Source organism: Eucyclogobius newberryi, unplaced genomic scaffold (genome assembly GCF_026437365.1).
Source record: "Eucyclogobius newberryi isolate DKJ021-1_F unplaced genomic scaffold, fEucNew1.0.hap1 SCAF_21, whole genome shotgun sequence".
Taxonomy (NCBI): domain Eukaryota; kingdom Metazoa; phylum Chordata; class Actinopteri; order Gobiiformes; family Gobiidae; genus Eucyclogobius; species Eucyclogobius newberryi.
The window spans coordinates 8,093,232-8,112,248 of NW_027315846.1; the positions used below are offsets into that span (position 1 = coordinate 8,093,232).

Consider the following 19,017-nt stretch of genomic DNA (forward strand, 5'->3'; position numbering starts at 1 on the left):
TTATAAAGCCAACACAGGCAGAGCGATAAAAGATGTTAACTTACATGCATTGAAGATAAGATAATGAGGAGTAGCATGCATTATATAGAGTGTTAAGAAAAGGTCAAATATAAGCAAGACATGCAGCTATTCAATTTCAGATACACTAACTTCCAATTAAGGATGTCACAATAATAAGTTACAATTATTGTGAGAAGAAAAACATTTATTCACCTTGTTTGTTTGTTTATTACTTTCTTTCACGACTCTAGCTTTACAAAAATGAAACTTTCTGAATGAAAAAAGTAAGAATAAGTAACGTAAACAGCCAGATAAAAAGTACTTTGGAGAATTGATGGAACTGAAATGGCTCATTGTTGCTGCTGAAAACTGTCACGATAGTCTTTTTTTAGTTCTTATGATTATATTGTGACCTGGATAATTATGATTATTGATTAACCAAATAATCTTGACATTACTACTGTTAATATATTTTCTCCACAGCAGCATCTCTTGTGTTGTGAAGGTTTAAGCCCCAAAATGTATCTATAAGAAAATGTGTGTTTTAGTCTCTAAATTTGTTCACCATTATATATATATATATATATATATATATATATATATATATATATATATAGGAGATCTTCTACTGAAAGTGTTTTTTCAAACTTCCTATAAGTTATCTGTTCTTTTCTTCTGTATCTGCCTCTGTATCTACCTGCGTTGCACCAATGAAATTTCCCCATGTGGGACAGTAAAGGAATATCTTATCTTATCTGATCAATCACTGCGCTGTTCACTTTCTGCACTAAATCTGTAAATTCAACTGTAAATTCTGTGTATATGGTAAGCCTATTTTTATTTTATTTTTATCCTAGAGCAGATTTAAATTATTATTTTTGGGATTTTTCACCGAATCACCAAAGCAAGTTCCTATGTTATTGAATTATGTTCATTAGCAATGGCAATAAACTATTTCTGATTCTGATGGAGCAAATGATTAAATAAAAACACTATAATATTGAGTATAAGTGCATGTGACAGGTTAGACAACACATTTCACAACAGAATTAGCTAGATTTAAGATTTTACTGAACGTTTTACCAACTTTTCACAAGTTTGACAAACGATTAAAAAGCATTCAATCAGGAAAACTCAAAAAATGTAACTGTCAAATCAGAAAATTAAAGACTTGGGCCACCCCAGTCTGGACACGCCCCTGATAATTAGAACAACACGAAAACCCGTCGTGTGCATTTTAACATTTAGCTTTGTGAAAATGTGAGAAATTGGTTTGAAATTGGTTCTGTACAATCCACCCATGACAGGCATGAGTAGCTCTAAAATGCCAGCGGAGGCGAGCGCTGATCCTAAATGACAAAGACCCTGAGGTACGTCCCGGGGAGGAGGGCAGTTTGTCGCATGGCTGATCGCGCCTCTATTAAGATAAATGGTTCCTGCACTGCTACTCAGCACGTTTCCCCTTTCACACGCGCACACTGTACTCCACCTGGGAAAATCCATGGGAAAAGTGCGCCGGGACAATATTGTCAGAGGTGATTGTTGTTTTAACAAAGCAAATATAGGACGGTAAATATTTCCCTGAGGAATTTGTGAGCCGTGCAATTGCTTTTCTTTCTTTTTGCGTTAATAGTTGGCCCGCGTCTAAAATCCGGCTAATTTACTATTTCTTAGAATGATTTGTAGCATTTGACTTCAAGTTTTACATTTGATTCATCCCTAATTCTTTTGAGGAAGCTAGGTACTGATGCAAGGATTACACTGGCTTGTGATTCATTATGATCAGCAAATGTTATAGAGCGAAAAATGAAACTATAAGATAAGATAAGATAATCCTTTACTGTCCACACATGGGGAAATTTCGGTGTTACAACGCAGTAGATACAGGGGGAAAGGACACATAACTTATAGGAACAGAATTTGTAACTATCACAAAGCCATATCAGTGCATAACAAACAAACTATAGCAAAAGGAAATAAATGTGTAGCTCGAAGACCTTCAATTGTTAGTGTAAATGTTAGAGATTCAGACAATGTTATTTATTCGTCCAGGGTCAATCCATCTGAGCCGCATCGGATAATGAAACCAGTTTATCAAAGAAATCACACAACAAACATGGTGTACCCATTCATAAATATGTGGAGCAAGAAAAAAAGCCTTGCAACAGCGCGGAAAACTGTGCCAATTAACTCTAGGGAAAGAGTTTAGCAGCATCTTCGCACTAAAGGGGCTGTTTCTGCTTCTTTTTGTCGTCAATACATTGTTAAAAAACAGCTCTTAGGGTCAAAATGAGACCGCTGTGTGCTGCGTTTTATCCTCCGCGCACCAGATGTGAGCCGTTAGCATGCTAGTTAGCATTACCGGGGTGACAAATCCCTGCTCTGGCTTCTTAGAGTGTAAAAAGTGTTTAATACTAACCACAGTGAATATTTAGGATGCAAGGAATGAGTTTGGAAAGTGAGGAATGAGTTTGGAAAGTGAGGAATGAGTTTGGACCGCTGCAAACTGTTTAAAATGAACACGTTCTTCTCTTTTTCACCTTTTTAAAATCAAGTAGCCTACAGTGCCTTTAAAGACTTCACATCTTAAAGGTTAAAGAACAATAAAGGCAAATGTGTTCCTTTTGAATTAGTGTAGTTAGTATTTTTGTTTTTTCCCCACATTGAGCAGCATGACATGAAGGTGAAGAGGATGGAGAGACATTCAGCAAATCGTCAAAGCTAGGAATCAGTCGCAAATGTGCCGATACCAAACATAACGGACCACAAAGTTCATTTCTTGGTCTGTATCGCTATCAAGTCAAACCAAATCATGATAAAGTGACAGATTTCCCACGTCCGTAACAGAATTAAACCATTAAAACATAAAAATAAAGTAGGCAAAGCACCAAAACTATGAGTAACGTGCTTTTCCAACAACATTCCGTGGCAGGTTGCTGCTGCGTTGCCCTCGCCGTGAAACTGGAGCATGTTTACGACGGGACGGGCCCTCATCCCGCCATCATTACGTCCAGATAAACTCAGCCTGCCTCGCTTTGGCGCCCAAAATGGGACAGTGTCAACACGAAACATAAATTATGCATTCGTATTTGATGTACGACCAAATGCGCCGCATCAAAGCCGCGATAAATAAATGATTTTCTTTCGAGGGCGCGAGACGATCGGCCAGAACGGGCTACAAAAGGCGGTGGCAGCGGAGGATTACTTCATCGTTTTCACAGGAGTGTAGGCGCGTACAGGGAAGTGCTCGTGTGGGCTGCCGCACGCCTACGGAGGAAAAACACACAATTACCGGTATTGCATTTGATGAAGTCCACGAGCTCCGAGAAAAAGCTGATATGACAAGGGCGATGCGTGGTGTACGGAGTAAACACAGTCAGCATGAAACCGGGAAAGGTGGCCAAAAATGTGCCTCGAGAAAGACATTACTCAGTTAGAAGTGAACAGTACTCAAGTAGAATATAAAGGTATTTGGGGAAACTACTACTGAAGTAACTGTAAGACACACATCATTTAGAATCGCAGTTAGCGTAATTGGAAGGCACAAAATGGTAAATATTGCTAAAAAAAAAACTGACATTTTGAAAGAACAGCCCACAAAAGTTTTAATAATCATATCTGGTGCAAGGAACAAAAATGTTATTATTGTCAACAGAAAGATTTTGTCACATTTTTTTGTCACCAAATTTTTTACCTCGAGAAAGGCTTTTAGTGTAAAATAAGTAGGAGGAAAAGTATGGTGAATCTGATTTATAACTTATAGACGAACTTGACCATGAGTGCTAGTTATTTATATTTAGATTAGTACATTAGTATATTATTCTCCATTTCATTGTTTGATTTTCATCCATTAATAAACCCTTGCCTGTTAATCAATCAAATCATGTTTTTTTTAAATCTTTTTTAAGCCTTGTGATGTAAATAACTGCTGACATTGCACTGTTAGGTTTTACAAAATGACACTGAATTGATATGTTTCTAGACAATAAAAATCCCTTCACAACTTGGAAGCGTTTGATGTAATTGCCCTGTTAATTATGTCATGTATTCATGTATTTTCCTTTTCTCAAATTGAAAACAACAAAAACAAACAGGGCAGGACCATAGAGAATAGAATACCGTATGTTCCGCACTATAAGGCGCACTTAAAAGCCTTTAATTTTCTCAAAAAAGGACAATGCGACTTATAATCCAGTGCGACTTATATATGGATTCATTCTGGTGCTTACTGACCTCAAAGCAATTTTTGTTTCGCTTAATGAGCCTTATAGTCCGGTGCGCCTTATATATAGAAAAACGATTGAAAATAGACCTTTCATTGACAGCGCGCCTTATAATCCGGTGCGCCTTATAGTGTGGAAAATTCAATAAGTAAAAATAAAAACTAAAGGAGGGGAGCAAAATGAAAGTCTCATTTTGACCAGAGTCGGTTAAATTTGTCAATGTTTAGTGCAAATGCCATGCTTTCTGTTTTCCGTTTTATGGTATATTCATTCTTAATCATCTTTGTGCGCCTCCGACTAGCGTCAAACATCCGATCAAAGCTAACGCACTGGGCACGTGGGTGAAGGTGGGTGAAGGTGGGTGAAGGTGGGTGAAGGTGGGTGAAGGTGGGTGACAGGACCCAACAACAGGGAAGATTAAGTTTCAAAGGTCAAGGCTTTAAGACAGCAACTTAAACCTCTAATACAACTCTAATTTTGATACATAAGACATGTTATGGCTTTTTGGGAAGTTTTTTTCTGAAGTTAGCGCTAAACTATAACACACAGAGATCATGATTTACAATATTGATCAAAAATGGCTTATTAAATAGATCCATTGGCATCTTTTTTGCAAATACGTGGCATTTATTGTTCAGACAAGTGAACACGAGGTGACATTTCTGAACTTTACACGTGCGATCTTCACCTTTGGATTAACTTCAAGCGAGCACGGAGAGTCTCAAATGCGGTCGGATCGCTCGTACGTCAAAGACTTGGGAACACCACTCAGAGTGGGCGCGCGCGATGAGGCCAACGCGGCCGGTTATCTTTCGGGATTACGTCGTGCCCTTTAAAAGCCGACGCGACGTGGACGAAACCCTGTCTGGTTGATGTAACTGTAGTGGAGACCTGTAAACCATCGCATGAAGTCACGGCAGCTTGAGTGACTAAGACGTTGAGCTCATCCATAGACTCCGGGCTGTCCTGGATACTGTGTTCCCATGCTCCTTTGCAGCGCTGCCACCTTATCGGTCTGCTCACATCGCCTCTTGTCGCACGGAACGCGACAAGCGCTGACGCCATTCGACTGCGTTTAACCCAACACACACAAAAAAAGGAAAAAAAGGGCCAACACAGGAGCCCCGGCCGGTCCACGGGATTTGATTTCACTTGTTTGGAGCGGAGAGGATGCGGCGGGAGGACATGGATACGCTCTCCCCTGGGACTTTTCTTTAGGGACCACAGGAAGTACACACGGGATCGGGCCGTTCGAGTTTCAGTGAGAGTGAGGTTAGGTTTTTTAGCTGCGTTTCGTGCAAAGGACGGGAATGCTGAGAGAGATGGGGTTTTTTTGTAGCACGAGATGACAGGCGACACAGTGAAGTGGAAGGGTCAGAGTGAAAAGAAGCTCCGCTGTCTGTTGTGAACGGGCCCAGTTTGTTGTGGCAGTGTGTTTGTGCGTCAATAAAGTTTGTCTGGTTTTTGACTTTGGGGGAATAGCTGCTGCCATTTTCACTTCCTGTGTATTTTTTATTTCCGTATGAGTCATAAAGAGACAGAAATTTTAAATAAATTATAAACTATAAGTAGCTCCAGAGTGTAAGTAGCACAAGCCAAAAAAAATCATAATAGAGAAGAAAAAAACATATATAAGTCTCACTGGAGTATAAGTCGCACTAGCCAAAAAAATGCATAATAGAGAAGAAAAACATATATAAGTCGCACTGGAGTATAAGTCACATTTTTGGGGAAAATTTGTTTGATAAAATCCAAGACCAAGAACAGATATTTCATCTAGAAATGCAGTTTAAAATAATAACAGATGAGAGAACATGGTGAATAGGTGTACGTATGCTAACGCTAACACCTTCAGCTACATGACGCACAGACAGAACTGTGGTAAGTGTCTGGTATGTTAATGTAACATATGAACAGTTATTCAGATAACTATAGCATAAAGAACATGCTAACAAGTTTACCAAAGCATCAGTTTTACCCCAAATCACTAAATCCACTGAATTCTTCTTCCTCTGTGTCACTTCTAAACAACTCCACAAACTCCTGTGTCGCTTAGAGCCTAGAGCGCTCTCTTGCAGTTGCCAGTGTGAAACTAACAAATAACATCACATATAAGGAGTATATATATATATATATATATATATATATATATATATATATATATATATATATATATATATATATATGTATATATATATATATAAGTCGCACCCCCGGCCAAAACTGTGAAAAAAGTGCGACTTATAGTCCGGAAAATACAGAACACAGATTTTCATTCTCAACCCATTATGTTTTGTATACATGGCACCCACACAAGTTAAAATAAAAATAATTTAACCTTTTACTCTGAGGTGGATGTAGCACTGCTTGTGTCCATGGAAATGCTTTTGCTTTGCCTTGAATCTTCCATAGAACAGCATCAAACACATCTATCTCCATGGAGACACACAGATGAGACCACCTGGTCAGGTTACATGTCACTTTTTGCCATAAAAACTGCTGTATAAAGATGAAACATTCGAGCCAGAGCATTTACATCTCCATGGACACCAGCAGGTGGTGAACAGATTATCAGAAGAGTTATATAGTGCAGCTTGTTCCTGATGAACAGAACAACAGGACTGTCACTTGTCTACAGCCACATAACTATAAAACTATGAGCAAAGTGCATGAAAGCGGCTTAACTGGACATGGCAAGGACAATATAAGTACTATTACTGAACTAGACTATTATATAGTTTTATTTCCACTCTTTTATGCATTTAAATGTGTCGAATCACTCCCCTATTCTGAGTTCTGATTCTCAATTGTGTAACAACTTATAATCCTTACACGACTATTAAGTTCATTTTTGATGTCAGTTTTCCCCCCAAACTAAATGAAATACGCCCCCCCTCTCTCTTCTCTCTCTACACCTCCCCCCATCTCTCTCTATAACAAACCATCTCTTCTCTCCCCCCTCTTCCCTCTCTCTCGCCCCCTCTCCCCCCTCTCTCTCCCCCCTCTTCCCTCTCTCTCTCCCCCTCTCCCCCCTCTCTCTCCCCCCTCTTTCCTCTCTCTCTCCCTCTCTCCTCTCTCTCTCCCCCCTCTCCCCCTCTTCCCTCTCTCTCCCCATCTCCCCCTCTCTCCCCCCTCTTCCCTCTCTCCTCTCTCTCTCCCCCTCTTCCCCCTCTTCACTCTCTCTCCCCATCTCCTCTCTCTCCCCCTCTCTCTCCCCATCTCCCCCTCTCTCCCCCCTCTTTCCTCTCTCTCTCCCTCTCTCCTCTCTCTCTCCCCCCTCTCCCCCTCTTCCCCCTCTTCCCTCTCTCTCTCCCCATCTCCCCTCTCTCTCCCCCCTCTCTCTCTCTCTCCCCCTCAGCCCCCTCTCTCTCCCCCTCTTCCCCCTCTCTCTCCCCATCTCCCCTCTCTCTCCCCCCTCTCTCTCTTCCCCCTCTCTCTCTCTCCCCCCTCTTCCCCCTCTCTCTCCCCCTTCTCTCTCTCCCCCTTCTCTCTCTCCCCTCTTCTCTTCCCCCTCTCTCCCCTCTCCCCTCCCCCCCTCTCAGCAGTGAGCGGGTGACATCCACAGAGACACACGTGGAGCTCCTCGGTCTCGCTGCAGTTTTGGATGCCGTTAATTGGACATGATGAGGCTAATTATCACAAACCCCTCAGACCTTCACTGCAGAGTCAAACAGAACCGCTGAACGACACAATTAACACTGCTCAATAAACATGTTGTCGGTATTAAATAATTATCAGATTAAATAACTGTTGCCAGTGACAGTTAATGCCCTCAGATCTTCCTTTAAAAATGTCAATCACTTTTATTAAAACAATGAATGACAATTTGACTAATGAGGATGTTAATAATGTAAGAGAAGGGACCTGGTGACTTAAGTGGTTGACCTCAAATAAGAGAGGGAAAAAAGCACTGTCAATCCAATTAAAAATGCATTGCGAGATGGGGTTAACTAATACATTTACCCATAATGCAATACGATTTTGAGCGACTCCTTTATTTGATTGGATGAGACAAATTGAGGTTAAGTTATAACTTTCCCTGGACTCGTCATTGGCGAGAGCGATCACAAAAGCCAAGAGTCAATCAATGCGATCAATAACGTGGCTTTAAAAGTACTTATTTAAACTAGATTGGGGCCGAGACACTGTCAATCGCATGAGCTTATTGACGGGTGTGTATCGTGAACGCTGTCTATCTGTCAAAGGCCCTGTCTCATTGCCAGATAGGGACAAAATACTGCTTCCATCCACAAGGAGGAAATAAACTATGTGTATTTTAAATTAATTAAGCGGTGGAATTCACTTTGCGTTCTTCGTTTATTGTTTTAGATCCAGTTTCAGCCCCAGCATTGACCTGATTTAATCCTCGTTTTGTCCCTTCTTTTTTAATGGTATGAGACAAAGTTGGTTCCTAAATATTTCCATAAGTAGAATTCACATCATAATTCTTACTAGTAAAAATGTCAATCCAGTCAGTTGTGGGACACTGTGTAACTTTTCCGGTGGAGGGTCTTGTCTCCACGGAGATGCGGTTGCTTTGTCTTGACTTCCATTTACCGTATTTTCTGCACTATAAGGCGCACCGGACCATAAGGCGCATTAAGCGAAACAAAACGTGTACCACACAAAATCGCTTCGAGGTCAGTCAGCACAACCAGAATTAGTTCATATATATGGCACACTGGATTATAAGGCGCATTGTAGTTTTTTTGAGAAAATTAAAGGCTTTTAAGTGCGCCTTATAGTGCGGAAAATACAGTAGTTTTGATTTAACGCCGGGTTAGCTCTAGTTTTCAGCCCTGTGCGACCCCCAAATTGTGTGAAACATAATGCCGTATTACGCACGTATGTATCCAACCCTCCGAGAAATTATTGTCCTTGGGAAATTTTTTAAAGTATACTAGAGTAAACTTGTCCCTGTCGCGGGAGACGAGAGGGGCAAGTCTCAGGTAAGATCTAAACCGAGGCTCGGTCAGGATGCTCGTTTTCCACTGCACTTTTGAGCTTTTAAAATCACACACACCATTCCTACACCGACAGAGCGCAGCCCCTTTTGCGTTCACGTATGTCACCGTCCCGTGCGTTTTGCGTCCTCGTGTTCCGAGCGTCCGTAAAGCGCGTGTGTTGCAGCCGCGTCATAGGAGCGCGGCCGACACACTGCGTACATGTACACACAGGCAATAAAGCGTCTGGACGAGTGGAAACCCCCGCAACACACTATATCGCCATGGTTACACGTCGGCGAAGCAGCGAGTGTGCAAGAAACAATAGCATGGTTAGCTAAGTGAGACATTATATGATCGTTGTTGGCAAATTGGGTTCATTTTCATGTGTATAATTTGATGTGCAAAGATCTGTGTATTTGAAAATGAAAAGAACAAATAAAATGCAGTTTATATTTAATCTAACCTCAGTTGTATTGTGTGGGTGCTTTTCATTTTTAACAATTTCTTAATGTATTCAGTTGCAACTTTTAAATCTCACCATGGAGATGCTATTGCTTTGTCTGTAATGGTTGGCGTTGGCTCTATCTATTTCCACGGAGGTGATGTGACCAGGCCGAGTTACCGGTCAGATCTGTGGAAAGGCGAGCCTGGTCCCTGAAAAAAATATGGCCGTGGCTGGAGAGCCGCGGCGCGGTCAAATGGCCGCGCAGTTTCAGGGACCGCGGAATTTCCCTTAGAGCCCGTTATAGCCTCATGGCTAACCCTAACCCTAACCTTAACCTTAACCTTAACCCTAACCCTAATCTTAACCTTAACCCTAACCTTAACTTTAACCTTAACCTTAACCCTAACCCTAACCTTAACCCTAACGCTAACCTTAACCTTAACCCTAACCTTAACCTTAACCCTAACCTTAACCCTAACCCTAACCCTAACCTTAACCTTAACCTTAACCTTAACCCTAACCTTAACGCTAACCTTAACCTTAACCCTAACGCTAACCTTAACCTTAACCTTAACCCTAACCTTAACCTTAACCCTAACCTTAACCCTAACCTTAACCCTAACCTTAACCCTAACCTTAACCCTAACCTTAACTTTAACCTTAACCTTAACCCTAACCTTAACTTTAACCTTAACCCTAACCTTAACCCTAACCTTAACCCTAACCTTAACTTTAACCTTAACCTTAACCCTAACCTTAACTTTAACCTTAACCCTAACCCTAACCTTAACCTTAACCTTAACCCTAACCCTAACCCTAACTTTAACCTTAACCTTAACCTTAACCCTAACCCTAACCCTAACCCTAACCTTAACCTTAACCTTAACCCGGCGTGGTCTAAAACGGCGCTAAAACGTGGTCAAATAGCGGCGCAGTTTCAGGAGCCGCGGCGCGCGGCCGGCACAAAAATAACATGGCTTTTTAGGCCGCGCGCCGCGACACTCCCAAAAAATATATGCTTTGCCAGGTATTTTAGTAATCAAAAGACAACACATAAATACAAGATGGATGTTTAATGCCATAATGTGGGAAAAGCAACAACAAAGCTGGAGTTACACAGTGCAGCTTTAAATGAAACTGTTTATTTGTAGTTATAGTGTATAGTATAGTATAGTATAGAATAGTATAGTATAGTATAGTATAGTATAGTATAGTATAGAATAGTATAGTATAGTATAGTATAGTATAGTATAGTATAGTATAGTTGTATGGTACTGTTCACATTGTACTGTAAAGTGGCTAATTCTGTACTTGCATTCTTTCAGTGTAATAGAATTCAGATTAAACAAAATCACAAATTTACAGTTCTTTCTTACGTCAAATCACCTCAAATCAGTGTTGTCAGACAAATCAATATCCACACTCTAATCGCTATATTAATTCGAAAAAGTATCGCTTCTCATATTTACTGTATCAAGAGTGTGAAACGTCTTTTATTTTGAGTTGAAAATGATGATCGATTGTGTAAAACATGATATTTTATTCCTGCTGTATCACGTTATGAGCCTTTTCCTTCATTCAAATCCTCATCCAATCAACAACGGAACCCCAACACTTCCACCGCACCAATCAAACCTTCCTTACGTGTGCATTTCCAGCTATTTATTTCATTAAACCCTCGCTCCATCCATCACCTTGAACTTGCCTGCTGCCCGTTTCGCCGAACTCGCTCCGAAACACGGACCCTTGCACTTTTTCCGCCCGGCTGAATCCACCTGACAAACACATGATGTCCCCGCTCCGCGCACACACACACACACACACACGCTCGCCGGCGATAATGGCTGACCCGTGCTCGCCGGCGTTTCATACCTCATTACTCTCCACGCCGGATCGCTCGACGCCGTCAACTACAGCGACCCAAAATGGAGGTATGAGACATCGGGACGTCCCTCTACCCCTTCCCACACCGTCGTCTTTGAGTTCACCGGGTTCATCCTCTGATCGGGGGACTGCGATGAATGGATCGGCCGAGACCTCAAGAGACCCCGGGTCGATAAAACCCATTGACCGGCGGCTATTATACACAGCGCTTCTATAACGAGGATTTGGAGGGGTTTTCGCTTAAAGACGTGATTATGGTCCAGTTCGAATCCATCAATTACTCTGCGGAGGGAAAGGAAGATCGGGGCCCGTCGTATTGTTCCGTTGGGAAAAAAAGGGGCTCCCGACAATGGAGTTTGATGGCGTTTCCATGGTGAAAGGAGCGTGTGACGGAGGAAGGCCAGAGAAGCGAGAGGAAGTCTGTTTTCTGCGGCAAAGAGAGGAAAATAAGCTGGTTATAAGTGGTTTGATCTCTGAAAGGTGCAGGTGTAATTAGACCTGTCACGACTCATTCTACAGAAAATATCACAATAAACAGGAATATTCTATATGTACAATATAGTTTGCTGCAATAAGCAAATATGTAGCTAAATTAAACACTTAAGTTGTTGAAATTAGTCATTGAAGTTGTTTATTCGACCCTCTACAGCTCAGATCTTTTTTTTTTTACTACAGAGAAATAACAACAAATAATACAAAACTCATGCAATAAATAATAAGCTCTAAAGTATATTTTTTATTAATTAAGCGGTGGAATTCACTTTGCGTTCTTCCTTTCTTGTTTGGGCCAGTTTTAGTCCCGCTTTAAGTTAAATCCAGTTTTTCAATTAAATCCTAGTTTCGTCCCTTTTTAATTGACAAAGTTGGTTCCTAAATATTTCCATAAGTAGAATTCGCATCATAATTCTTACTAATAAAAATGTCAATCCAGTCAAAAAGGGGGCTCCCGACAATGGAGTTTGATGGCGTTTCCGTGGTGAAAGGAGCGTGTGACGGAGGAAGGCCAGAGAAGCGAGAGGAAGTCTGTTTTCTGCGGCAAAGAGAGGAAAATAAGCTGGTTATAAGTGGTTTGATCTCTGAAAGGTGCTGGTGTAATTAAACCTGTCACGACTCATTCTACAGAAAATGTCACAATAAACAGGAATATTCTATATGTGCAATATAGTTTGGTGCAATAAGCAAATATGTAGCTAAATGAAGCACTTAGATTGTTCAAATTAATCATCGAAGTTGTTTATTCGACCCTTTACAACTCAGATATTTTTGTACTACAGAGAAATAACAACAAAAAAGAATAAAAAGCTCATGCAATAAATAATAAGCCCTAAAATATATTGTTCCAACCATCAATTATTGAAGTCGATATATAATTATTGTGACAAGCCTTTGTTGGATCAAGCGTTTCCGTGCGTGTGAACTTTTGAAGTATTGCTTTGAATGGAACATTTCTCTCTCAATATGGTATTTAACATATTTATTGCCATGAAAACAGATCTGAAATAGATTAAAAATATATTATAAATCTCCATAGAGACAAGCAGGTGGCGAAAAAGAAGTTTAATAGTGCATCTTTACATTTTTATTTATTTAAAGTTGTTTCTTGTGGAAATTGTTCCGGTTGCTCTGAACACAACAATTCATCACAACAGTTAGTTAGTTAGGTAGTTAGGTAGTTAGGTAGTTAGGTAGTTAGGTAGTTAGGTAGTTAGTTAGGTAGTTAGTTAGTTAGGTAGTTAGTTAGGTAGTTAGTTAGTTAGGTAGTTAGGTAGTTAGGTAGTTAGGTAGTTAGGTAGTTAGGTAGTTAGGTAGTTAGTTAGTTAGGTACTTAGGTAGTTAGGTAGTTAGGTAGTTAGTTAGGTAGTTAGTTAGTTAGGTAGTTAGTTAGTTAGGTAGTTAGGTAGTTAGGTAGTTAGTTAGTTAGGTAGTTAGGTAGGTAGGTAGTTAGGTAGTTAGTTAGTTAGGTACTTAGGTAGTTAGGTAGTTAGGTAGTTAGGTAGTTAGTTAGGTAGTTAGTTAGTTAGGTAGTTAGGTAGTTAGGTAGTTAGGTAGTTAGGTAGTTAGGTAGTTAGGTAGTTAGTTAGTTAGTTAGGTACTTAGGTAGTTAGGTAGTTAGGTAGTTAGTTAGGTAGTTAGTTAGTTAGGTAGTTAGGTAGTTAGGTAGTTAGTTAGTTAGGTAGTTAGGTAGTTAGGTAGTTAGGTAGGTAGTTAGGTAGTTAGGTAGGTAGTTAGGTAGTTAGGTAGTTAGGTAGTTAGTTAGGTAGTTAGTTAGTTAGGTAGTTAGGTAGTTAGGTAGTTAGGTAGTTAGGTAGGTAGTTAGGTAGTTAGGTAGTTAGGTAGTTAGGTAGTTAGGTAGTTAGGTAGTTAGGTAGTTAGTTAGGTAGTTAGTTAGTTAGTTAGTTTAGTAATTTGTTTATTTAAATATAGAGCAGAAGGTTGACTCCGCTGTCACTTCTCATGCAAACTATACCCAACGACTTGTGAATACCGTTGGCGTTAGTTGGCACTGAAGACGGTTTTGATGCCAGCTTTTTGCCCGGCTGCCTCACGGCGTGTGTGGCTGAAAACGCTTGCCAAAACCCATGACCGAAGTTGTGCGAGAAATGGCTTAAAGATGAACTACCAATCAATACTTTGCTCCCTCAACACGACACGATTGGAGACAGGTCTGGAAACGCAATTAACTGATTTCAATCGTTTAAATCTACGTCGAGAGGTCTGTAAACGCGATCTATGGTTTGTAACTGATTTTAGGGATCATATATTTGTCTAAACGTGTGATTTATCTGTTTCTTATCACCGTCGGTTTCTTCCTCTTCTTGACTGCATTAGCATTAGCCACGAGGAGAGCTGTGCATTTAGCTTCCAGTCCCGGCGGAATGCTGGGATTTAAGCAGTGCCCAAAACAGCTGACCACCCTCTTCGCCATCTGCCCCTCATCCGGACCGACCAATCACACGGGCCGGGCCAGATGGGTTGCCAGATCCTCGGTTTGGTGATGCACTGCCAGATAAGGCCCAAATGCCAACCACCAGAGCTCGACACTGTTTGTTCTCTGCTCATCTGCTGCTTCGGCGAGTGTTCTGGAGAGCTAGAGTTTAGAGTGTGAACTTTGAACTGCTATTCTATGTTTTTACTTTTTTATAAGAGTATTTTACAGATCTTAAGCCTGGCCAATAAAGAGCTAACGCACTTAATCACTTACAAGTCACATCATTGTGCATTTATTTATACAAAAATGTAGATTCTTCCAAGTTACAAGGTGATTATGCATATTGTATTACACTAAACTAGTTGAACCGGCCACTGTCCAGTTCATGGGCCAATGCTTCACTGACTACATCTACATTGTGTTGATTAATTACATGCTGCTGGTTGAAAAACTCTAAAGAAAGTGAAATGTGTAGGAGAGAAAACGGTATTGAGTATAATGTCAAGATAATTCTGTTGATCGATGATTGTGATTATTCTGCTCAGTGTGTGATCGTAAAGACTACAAATAATCATAGTGAGAAATAAAATAAAGTCTATCTATAGTCCAAAAAAGTAAATCTAATTGTAAAAAATATTTGGCTATTTACTGTATATCTCTTTATATTAGTTTATATTACTTTACCTTTCTTGACAATACAATACATTACTTGACATTACATTATTTTACTTTACTTTACGTTACATTACTTAACCTTACTTTACTTTACATGACTTTGCGATACATTACTTTACTTTACATGACTTTGCAATACATTACTTTACTTTACAATAAATTACTTTACTTTACTTTACATCGCATTACTTCATATTTTGTTTTTATTGCATTACTTTAACTTTCTTTACAATACATGACTTTATATTACTTTACATTACATTACAATGCATTACTTTACATTACATTAATTTATTTTACCTCTATTTACAATACATTACTTTACCTTTTTTTTTTTTTTACAAAGCATGACTTTACTCGACTTCATGTTACTTTACTTTACTTCACTTTGATTTTCTTTTCAATGCATCACTTTACATTACTTTATATTACGTTACATTACATTACATTACTTTACATTACTTTGCCTTTCTTTATCTTTATGTCACTTTACTTCACTTTACCTTTCTTTACAATGCATGACTTTACATTACTTTATATTACATTACATTACATTACTTCACTTTGCCTTTCTTTATCTTTATGTCACTTTACTTCACTTTACCTTTCTTTACAATGCATGACTTTACTCGACTTTAGAGAATGCGAATAACAGAAAAGTACGGCCGCAAATAGCCATGAATATTCACACTTCTTCTCACATCGTGCACAATACTAAAACTTCACACGGTGACATCACCCCGTAATTGCCCGATCGGCTTTGGTCCCGCGTCTTTTCCCCGACAATTGAGCAATCAGCTGTCATTCATCGCCACAAAGTCGAGGGCTTTTCCGCCACGTGCAACTCCAGCTATTTTCCCGACTTCTCATTAGTGATTCCCCTTGTGTTTTGGTCCTCGCCGTCGCCGTCTAAATCCGTTTGAAAAGCTCGAAAACCGGCGCCAGCAGCTGAGGCTTTTGCTTTCATGTCGGGCAACGCCAACTCTCGCGCCCGGATTAGAAGATGGTCGGCTGCCACGGCAAATTAGCCGCTGGTTTACGCGATTCATTGTTGCAAGGTGCGAACAGATGGAGTCATGAAATATTGAATGGGCACCACCAAAACGTTGGGCCGAGACATTTTCCAAACGGGGACGATGAAGAGGCAGCTGAAGTCCCTCTTGGACGATGCGGGATGTGCGAGGGGGGAGGGGCGAGCGGGAAAACTCGGGGAGAAAGTTTCTCGTTGGCGTCTTCTCCCTCGTGGAATGGAAAGAAGTCCCTAACCTCTCGTTCGCCGCGTGGAGTCGCACTATATTTGACTACATGACCTGGATATTGAACATGAATACAATACGGGACGGGACGGAACAGCTGCTTTAGGAGAACGAGTGCCCTCTGGACTACGGGTATAGATCTGTGAAGCAAAGATTCCAGAATGGGGAAAGTGAAGTGGAACAATGTTGGGGTCGCAGTGGAGAAACTGGGATTAACCTTAGAATATCACAAAGTTTGAGAAAACAAGGCGGTTTTGGCAAATGGAAACCACTTACGTACATGTGAGTGACAGCAGAGCGAGGTTTATCTGACATTATTTGGACACTGACAGTCGTTTTTCACTGTATTTACAGATATATCACATACTTTGCCACACATAATACTTTCGATCATTTATCATATACCGTATTTTCCGGACTATAAGTATATGGTATAAAAGTCGCACCAGCCAAAAAATGCATAATAGAGAAGAAAAAAAATATATATAAGTCGCACTGGAGTATGAAATGCAGTTGCAAGTGTGAAAATGACAAATAATATCACATATAGGTCGCTCCGGAGTATAAGTATATAAGTATAGATATTAGTATAAGTTGCACCCCGGCCAAAACTATGACAAAAGGTAAGACTTACAGTCCGCAAAACGTGTATAAGGCGCACGGGACTATAAGGCGCATTAATTAATTATTAAAGTGCGCCTTATTGTGCAGAAAATACGGTATATCTTTGCTATAGAAAAGCAAATTAACTGATATTTCTTGCCTGGAAATTCAAAGTTGTTGGTTATTTTTGTTGTTATAAAGACTAGTATTTAGATCTGGTGTCAATTTATCATTCAAATTTGTTAAGTTTTACTCCCTTTTGTCTCCAGTTTCCTTTTAAAACACTCTGATGACATAAATGTGCACAGAGAGACAACTGTCAAGGCATTGGGTCCTAAGAAAGAAATCACAATTCAATTTATTCATGTTTATGGATTGTGTTTGTTTGGTTTTTCAACGTGAGCGGCTTTGCATCACTGAGGGAATATTCATACATAAAACTGCACAATGTTCTTAATAAATACATATATACTATCTTGTCCAGTGAATGTTTTTACTGCTCTTTTAATGGTTGAAAAAAGCCTTTTGTTCAGATTATGACTTTTTTTGATGCTCAAGTATATAATTGTCCCGTCCCGTTTTAAATACATTAATGTCATCTCATCTAATACTGCTTAGAATCTGTATATTTCTATTTATTTTTGACAATTCAAGCACTTTTGATATATAATTTCCGCTGTAGTTTATTCATTTATTTTGCCAAAACACAATGCAAACCTTCTTCACACATTATAGTCCATCGCATTTAAAAGTATGCTGTATACAAAAATAGAAATGAAATGCATACATTATCTCGTTACTCTAGCAACCCCACATCATCGCAGCTCCGCCCCCTCAGATCCATGTGTAAGTTGGCATTATTCCCAAATATGTGTCTCTTAATGAAGCTGCTGTATATAACAACTGACAGATGCACCACGTTTGATTAGCCAATGTGCTATTTTGCTGACAACAAAAGAGGAACCAAATGGCCAGAATGTTTTGCAGTAATTCATATATATATTTTTATACATTTTTCATTCCAAACTGTCAAAACAAATGAGGCGTTCTTTTAATTCGGCGCAAGAAGACAAAATCCCCTATAGGAGTAAAATGACAGGTGTAAAATAGGTCAGCATTTTTGACAAATTGTTGGTGTAAAAACTGTAAGAAGATGGTGAAATGCAGTAAAAAATACAAAATAATGTATCATATTAGGGCAAGCTGGCAAAAACAAGCTGGCCAAGCGCTCAAACCTAATGAGTTCAGACCCCATATCTGGCCCACACTGCACTCACACGACCACAAGCTCACCAGTATTCATGAAAAACGTAAAAATGAATACCAAAAAGCATTAGTAAAGTACTGTAGGTATATTTGCAAGTAAAAAATAACACAAAGAAAGCCACAGAGAGACAAATAAACTCACAATTCCCCTCTGAATCCCTGTAATTCCTCGTAACAGCCCAGTACTAATACAGTGGTTAGCGCCCTATCACTAAAAACATGTACAACAGGCTCCTCCCCTCAGTGCGACTTAATAACATCAGGATGCCCAGGGACCACAGGTGGAAATGAGCTGCTTGTCTCAATGGAAATGTTAGTGTTTTGACTGGAATGTTACACAGCGTGGCATTAAACCTTAAAAGTCTCTTATTCAAAAGGCTTTATCATCTCCATGTTCCGTTTGTTGAATTGCGAGCGGAATTTACCTACCAGCTATTTCCACCTATAACGTCTATTGTATTGTACTTCATTGTAAAGCGCCGCCTCGACAAGTGTCCGTAAGATCGACAAATATTTAGAAATAAATTGAAATATTTCCATTCATTCCATTAATCCGACACGTTTCTCTCAAGCTATAGCAGTATTTGCACTTCAAAGTCGATGTCGTTTCCCCCTCTTTTTTCACGCGGCGATCGTCTCCCGGTGCTGGATGCGAGCGAGGCGGGGGGAGTTTAGGACCCCTCGTTCACACGGAAACGCACACCCATCCTCCACAATGACAGACTGCTGAGCTGAGCCACGATATAAATAGACGAGTTGAGAAAGCAACAAAGAAAAAAGTCAAACAGAT

At 40.0% G+C, this 19,017-nt stretch overlaps 2 protein-coding genes and 1 long non-coding RNA gene across 4 annotated transcripts in view; all 3 read right to left on the bottom strand.

Annotated features, from left to right (window-relative positions):
- The window catches only part of LOC140371108 (mitogen-activated protein kinase kinase kinase 7-like), a 298,187-nt gene that overhangs the window by 240,578 nt on the left and 38,592 nt on the right, over positions 1-19,017 (bottom strand). The gene's annotated exons all lie outside the window — the stretch shown is intronic.
- The window catches only part of LOC140371107 (transcription regulator protein BACH2-like), a 66,599-nt gene that overhangs the window by 38,589 nt on the left and 8,993 nt on the right, over positions 1-19,017 (bottom strand). The gene's annotated exons all lie outside the window — the stretch shown is intronic.
- LOC140370855 (uncharacterized) lies at positions 15,394-15,731 on the bottom strand. Its single transcript, XR_011928408.1, has 3 exons — positions 15,707-15,731; positions 15,606-15,670; positions 15,394-15,427 (listed from the first exon to the last, which is right to left on the bottom strand). It is a non-coding gene; the product is annotated as an uncharacterized lncRNA (long non-coding RNA).